This window comes from Metopolophium dirhodum, chromosome 7, assembly GCF_019925205.1.
Source record: "Metopolophium dirhodum isolate CAU chromosome 7, ASM1992520v1, whole genome shotgun sequence".
In the NCBI taxonomy this organism is placed as follows: domain Eukaryota; kingdom Metazoa; phylum Arthropoda; class Insecta; order Hemiptera; family Aphididae; genus Metopolophium; species Metopolophium dirhodum.
The window spans coordinates 8,178,607-8,186,061 of NC_083566.1; positions in this window are offsets into that span (position 1 = coordinate 8,178,607).

A 7,455-nucleotide genomic window follows, 5' to 3' on the forward strand; every position below is an offset into this window, starting at 1 on the left:
ATAAATATTAAATTGTTTTCAAAATCGGATGAACCGTGAACCCAAAAAGGTTGAAAACCCCTGCAATACAGAAGGTAATAATATTAAAAATGAGGAAAGGTTTTTAGCCTTTAGGCCATAAGATCTACAAATAAAATAGTAAAATCCAGAAAATATACAAATTTAATTTATTTCGATTTAGTTAACATGTAATATAGCTTTAAAGTGACACAGAGTGATAAAGTTTGATAAAATATACAACATAATAAGCTTATTGAATCAATGAAATTTGTTTAACAATAAAAATTAGTATTTTATCCCTGTTTGAGTATTTTATATACCTACATATTGTGGCGCAGTGGCTGAAATCAATCACGCAATGTGATTGAAAGTAAGCAACGGCCGCTACCACTTGTGCGCGGATGGGTGACCACCCACGTTTATAGCGTGCGAATAAACCTTGTCACATATACACGTGTTCCTAACCAACCATTCCCAATCTTACCGTACGAACCCTATCAACCCTACCAACTTTAGAGGCTAATAACCTCAGACGTCGAGATCCTTAAATCTAATAAAAAAATACCTATACATATTGTGAGAAACTTTTAATTATAATATAGTTATTGCATATCGTCTAAAATACCCATTTTATTCACCTAAATGCCTATTCTAATCTAATAAACGATTATTTTGCTGTCTAGAGTAAATTTGTTAAATAACTAAATGTTAAAGTGTCTAAAATAGTGGGTATAGTACCTACAGTTGGTTTCGAGTGTACCTCGTCATTGAATATGTCACTGTAAAATGGTTCATTACTAATGGATCAATGGATGTGTTAAATTTGAATTCAACGATAAATCATTGCATACGAAAAACGATTCTGAGCGGAAATATTATAATATTATAATATATTACTTTATAAGTACATAATATTATTATACAACATTATTTACTAAGCATGCTTACCCACTTGTTTTCAATACCTAATGCAGTTATTATAAATAACTGTTTTTTCAAAATCTGATATTTAAAATGTTTAAACGTATCGACTTAAAGACCATATTTTCGAATAATTTAGATTTTTGTACTATTTAAGGAGTACTACTATGGTGATACAAACCTCAGTTTTTTAATTAGTAATATGGTAGGTTCAAGGTTGAATTAATTTTTGCCGAAAACATAGCATTTAGAATATAATTAATTATTATAATAGTGTTTGTATACAAATTTCAATCATCTACGGTTACTCGTTTTTGAATTACAAGAAAATAACTTAACCGATTTTGTTAAGAACTGGTTTTGTATAAAAATGTCGTAATTTTTTTTGCAATTTATTAAGAATAATACTGTGAATTTATATTTTTCACTTTGATTTTTGACTACCATAGTAGTATAGTATCAACTAGATTCACTTTCTTATAAGAACATATATTAAAGATAAGTGCATAGTGCATTTATTTTGTTTTAAAAGTTGATGACAGGCACACAAAAAAAACCATGTATTCATTGATAATAGCGCTCTGTACGTTTTACTAAACAAATCTGTGCATTTTAAATAAAGAAAAAAAACTAAAAACGATTTAACGAACCATAAACTACCATAATATTGTACATTTTTACTTAATGGCAGCGTCCAGTTTCATGATATCATAGGTATATTAATGCTTTAAATTTAATAACATTTTACAGTCCGCGGTAAATGCCTAAGTCGGTTGCGCTGGTAATATATTTTTATTTATTCACTTGTTTTTCCCTCGTACACCACCCAAATTCGACAGGAGAGTCACGGATTTGGTACTGGCTTATACTGCAGACAGTGGCCTTGTCGTGCGAGACTTGCGGGAAAAACCATTAATCTAATGTGCCCCGGCGGCGGCCCTATGGTTGATGACTAGTGCAGTCTGCTGGCATTCGTATATGCAGTGTACACAACCGACATTATCGCACGGCGCGTCGGTTTTTTTCGATCACGACGTAGCCGTCATTAGTAAATCGTATATAGGTGTACGTAGGAACATTAAAAAAAAAAAAAAAATGTTTGTTTTGGAATTTCCGACAAACCAGGATAAAAAAAAAAATTATGAATAAAAACAAGAAAACTGAGCGTTTTTCGATTAGAAGTCGTGCACAATACATGCTGCATTCTTTTATAAGTGTGCACTAGGTAATAATTATGGGGCGTCGCCCGAGTGCGTCCCGAAATGACCCTTTTTTAATGTTCCTAGTGCGTCCAGAATAAGGTGTCATCCGAGTGCGTCCCGAGAAAAAAGGTCATATTTTTCACATAGCCCGAATGCGTCCCAGTTCATTTAGAGTTACCCAGGGTGCACCACGAGGAGGTGAACTGGCTTACACCCCAAAAATATTTGGTTATTTGGTTATTTATTTATTATATTATATTATTATTATAAAATTAAAAGTTTATTATTATATAAATGTATTAAATTATTTAGGCTTACATACAATTTTAAAATGCTGGGTTAATATTTAAACTATTTTTTTGGTTGACTTTTTAATGCCATGATTTTCACATAATCATATCTAGAGATATCTAGAGTTTTGTATTTTTGTATATTTTCTTCAATGAATTTAATATTTTTTTCGTTGACTGATCTATTTTTTTTATGTATTTGATTAGAAGTTTGTATTACAATTTTTGTGTCTATTTGAATTTTTTTTAATATTTCTAAGAAGGAATATATGTCCGGATGTGGGGTGTAAAAGCATGAATTAAATTTAGAATGAAAGCTTTCACACGCATTTGTTGTTCGTTCACTGCTACTGCTCATTTCTGCCCATGTGTGAGGAGGGAAATCTGACTGTGGATCAATATAGTTTTCTACGAGATAATCCATAAACTGATTTAGTTTTTCATCATCAGGCTTGATAGACATAAAATCTTCAGTAAAACTTATTTCAATATCGTGTTCATTCAGCATGGATAATCCAAATATATTCTTTAAAAATTGTCCTATTTCTGATGAAATAATGTTAGCAATAATATCGCGGACGCACACGGGATATACCAATATAATTTGTGATAATATCGCGGACGCACACGGGATATACCAATATAATTTGTGATATTATCGCGGACGCAGTTGGGCTATTAAAAAGGTACGATATGATAAACGGGACGCACTCGGGAGTTGCCCTAATTATGGGACGCAAAACTTGATCCTTTACCTAAATGAAAATGTTTTGTCAAATAATATCTGCAAAATTACCTAATCATTCATAATAAATGCTGGATGTTATACACTATTATACCTATAGAAATATAGAATAGGTTTATTAGTAACCACAATATTATCTTAAAAGTTATAACTAAATAGGGATTCTGCTGAACGTAAATGTTGGCTAATATATTATAGTGCGTTGTAGGATGAATAAAACAGATTATCATTTAAGTACTTAAAGTTGTACAAAATGTATAGAAAACATAAAAGTTTAAACTTCAAACTACATAATTGTTTATTCTTCATTTGGCACGATGTGGATCAATAATATTCATAGGCGTAAAATATGTTATTTCCATTGGATCTCTGCTGTTGATATTTTCTGCACAGAGAAATATTGATATGTTTTATTATTCCAATACAATTTCTTCATAATTAAATTTGGAACGAAATGTATAAAAATGTACACCATTTAGTGTAAAATATAAATTATTTTATTGTAACGTTGAATTAACCAAATTCTAGTATTGCAGCCTACAGGTCATTATGGAGAGGAAATAAAAATAAAATGCCAAATTTCTTTGCTTAACACTTGTTGGTACCTACCTAATTTGAACTATTTTAGGTTATGTGTAATGAGCACAGTTAATATTTTATAGTAGTAGGTAGTACCCTAAATGTTTTGCTTTTTTTATTTTGGTTTTTTAGTATTTTAAATAAAGCAACTTTAATCAAGGGAATAAAATAAACATATTTTCGATTAGTATATGTTATTTTATTTTAGTCATAAAATAATAATATTATAATATCAATCAAATAGTTAAACATATGTCGCAAAGTAATAAACAATGCAAGAAACTACACACTCGATTAGTATGATTTTAATTATTATGTCTAGAAAACTTAATGGTATATTATAAATTATAATAATATTATATAGTTGATAACCGGTCGAACGGTCGGATTTCTTTTTTCTTTGGATGTCATTAATTGTAAGCGGTGTCATCGTTAATGTATATTAATGGAATGCTAATTGCCAAGCGTACAGAAATGTAAAAACAGAAAATTACTACCTATACGAAGTAAAAACGTGTGTCTTCAATATCGCTAACTTGATAAGTAAACATGACGAATATTTTATTTGTATATTATTCATTAATCATTATTTTTTTTATTATTCATATCGATGAATGCACCAATTGCACCAAATGAAAATTACCAATATTATTAATAATTAGTAATTACTGATTAGTATCATCACTAATCAATGATGATACTAATCACTTATAAGTAGATAGCCAGATAGGTATTAAATTATATTATATTATATTATTCTATGGTATTAGGTGGGTACTAGGTATAACAATTGTTACCTGTTATTTTATTGTTAGGTGACTATATAGTTATAGTATAGGTTCTGTGTTAGAAACTTTGTAAGTAATGATTAATGATGATTCGAGTTTTCAATATTCGATTAGAAATAGTTAAAATTATCGAGTTCTGTATTATGTAGGTACACTTAAAAAAAAGATTTTATATCCTGTTACAGGGTTATTGCACCACCCCACCAAATGAAAACTTGCAGAAAGTTACTAAAAATGATTTACTTTTAAGAGTGTTTTACTTTTTTTTTTGTCATTCTCGCTCATGTAAAATTGTAATATTATTATTATGAGTCGTTAGCGTTCTTTGGATACCATTTACTATAATTTTATTTTTAAATAAACTGTACTTAATTATTGATTTATTCCATTGACCATTATTACTTCAAAATATAGTACTTACTAGTTAAAATACCTACATATTTTGTTCTACGAAAAAAAAGTGTTTATACATCTATCTTTATGGACCAGAATTTATATAGGTACATACTATATTTTAATGCACATATTAGTACCTACATAACAATATTGTACAATATGTATTAGGTATGTATAAATATACATTTTTATTTATTCGAAAATAAATATAAAAACACGAATTAAATAAATACGTAATATTATACTAAATTATCTTACTACTTTAAGCTAGGGTTGTAATGAAGGTACAGAGTTACACATTTTCATAAATTTGTACGTAACTAGTAAATTAAATACATTTTCTTTGTTTTAACAGATGCCAGAAAAAAATTACAAATAATATTAGTCTAGACCATAGAATCATATTATGTAACCAATTAAGTACTTACCGGAAATGTAGCGTTTGTTTACTTGCACACAGCCAGACTATGTTCTTTTTAGTATTAGTATATGCATAGAATTAAAATAAGTAGATCCAAGGTAGATCATTTTTCACATTATCTACCATTGGACGGATTTTTACTATCACAAAAACGTATGATTGAACTATAGAAAATTAATTACTTTTATAAATTAAGTAAGATGTATAATTACTATAGGAAATATTGATCAAAACTAACTATAGTGTATTATAGAATATTGTAAATTTAATTTCATACTGTATCTATACTTACTGTAAAAGTTACAATTGTTGTCACTTCATCATTATTTGTTTGGATATATTTGTAGCTAATCTGTTTGAAAGGATTTACCTAATATATTTAGAAAAATATATAATTTTTGTAGAACAATACAGTGTTTTAAATATTGTATATCTATATTATATAGTATACACTCTACAGGCATATATGTATATACGTCCTAACCTATACATGGCTACATATTAAATAATATTGTAATTATGTATACCTAATCATTAATTTTGAAATCTCTGAATTGATTGAATAGATAATAACTTATGATTATCATACTACATGAAGTCTATAATACTTCTATGTTCTATATGACACCAAGGTAGTTCACGGTGTAAGATTGGAATCACGATCAGAATTTCACGGCAAAACATTACAAAGTAGGTTATTATAAACATTAATTTAGTTAGGTGTTTATGACTATTATATTACATTTCCAGAAGCAAATTTTCATACAGAATGATTATATATAGAATATAGATAGATATGTTATATACATATATCTCTAAATTATAAATGTACGAATCTTGAATATGAATTAAATATTAAAGAAACAAAAATAAATATTTGTTTTAGTAGGTATATAAATAAATATATAATATATTAATATAATAAATTCACCAAAACTAAACCCTCATAAAATATTAAATGTATAAAAACTAGAATGGCGTAAAAATGACAAATAATCTAAAAAGTTTATTTTTATTTCTTATTTGAATCAAAGAACAATAGAATATATTATAAATTCCTCGTGCAGGTGGAAAATTTCATAACAATTCATAAAAAAAAAAAACATATTAAGTAGGAAATGCACATTAAGTGTAAAATGTTTACGATTTTCCAGACACGTGAAGTAGGTACCTAGCTGACGAATCGCGATTAAGTTGCGTGAAACAATGTACTTATTTAATATTTATGTACATTTTGTTTTATGTTATACATTTATACTAAACAATTTTTAGTACCCATGCCTATTGAGAAAGTTAATATAAACGAATAAGTACGACTTTATTTGCAATTAATATTAAATAAAGTGCGAGTAGGTACTTATGTTAATTTATTACTATTTCAGCAGCGTATATTATATTAGTAACTATATAAGTTTTGAAATATAGGCAGGCACCTACTTATACCTGCAGTTACCACCTACTTATAACTATGCTAAACTCGGTGAAAATTCATGACCTTGGTGTTACAGCTCGATTTCAATAAAATAAAACGATACATTTAATTTCTCACCATTCATCGAGTATAGGTACCTATTGGATAGGTTTCGTAAAATTCTACGCGTCCCATAAGCCATAGGTATAATGCTTTTGTCGTTAGCTGACTGCTGCTGCTAACAGTAGGTATTATTATACTATAATATAATAACCGCTGTATCGTCGCGGGTTTTGTTCGAGCTCGGTTAATATGTTTTTTCAGCCGTATCGCAATATGTGTACACATATAGGTAGGAATATTATAGTACCTACATAAGACGATAAAGTTAAACCTATAGCGAATCGAATTTTCCGTCGGCATAGGTAGTCTGCGGCGCAGTAATTTATATCTCCGTTACACTACAACTTCTATATAGGTAGTTAAGTTTTGAGTTCCCGAGTATTTGTTCGTATCTACTCTTGTACATAATATTATATTGCTGCGGTACACGACGTCACGCAATATTTATGGGTACCCTATAGTGGACCCGATCGAACACAACAATATATATTGTCTATATAGGTGCATATAATAATATCGTGTGTTTATTTATTTTTTTTTTTTTTTGGTTCGATTTTGCTCGCCGGCCGCGTACGACTA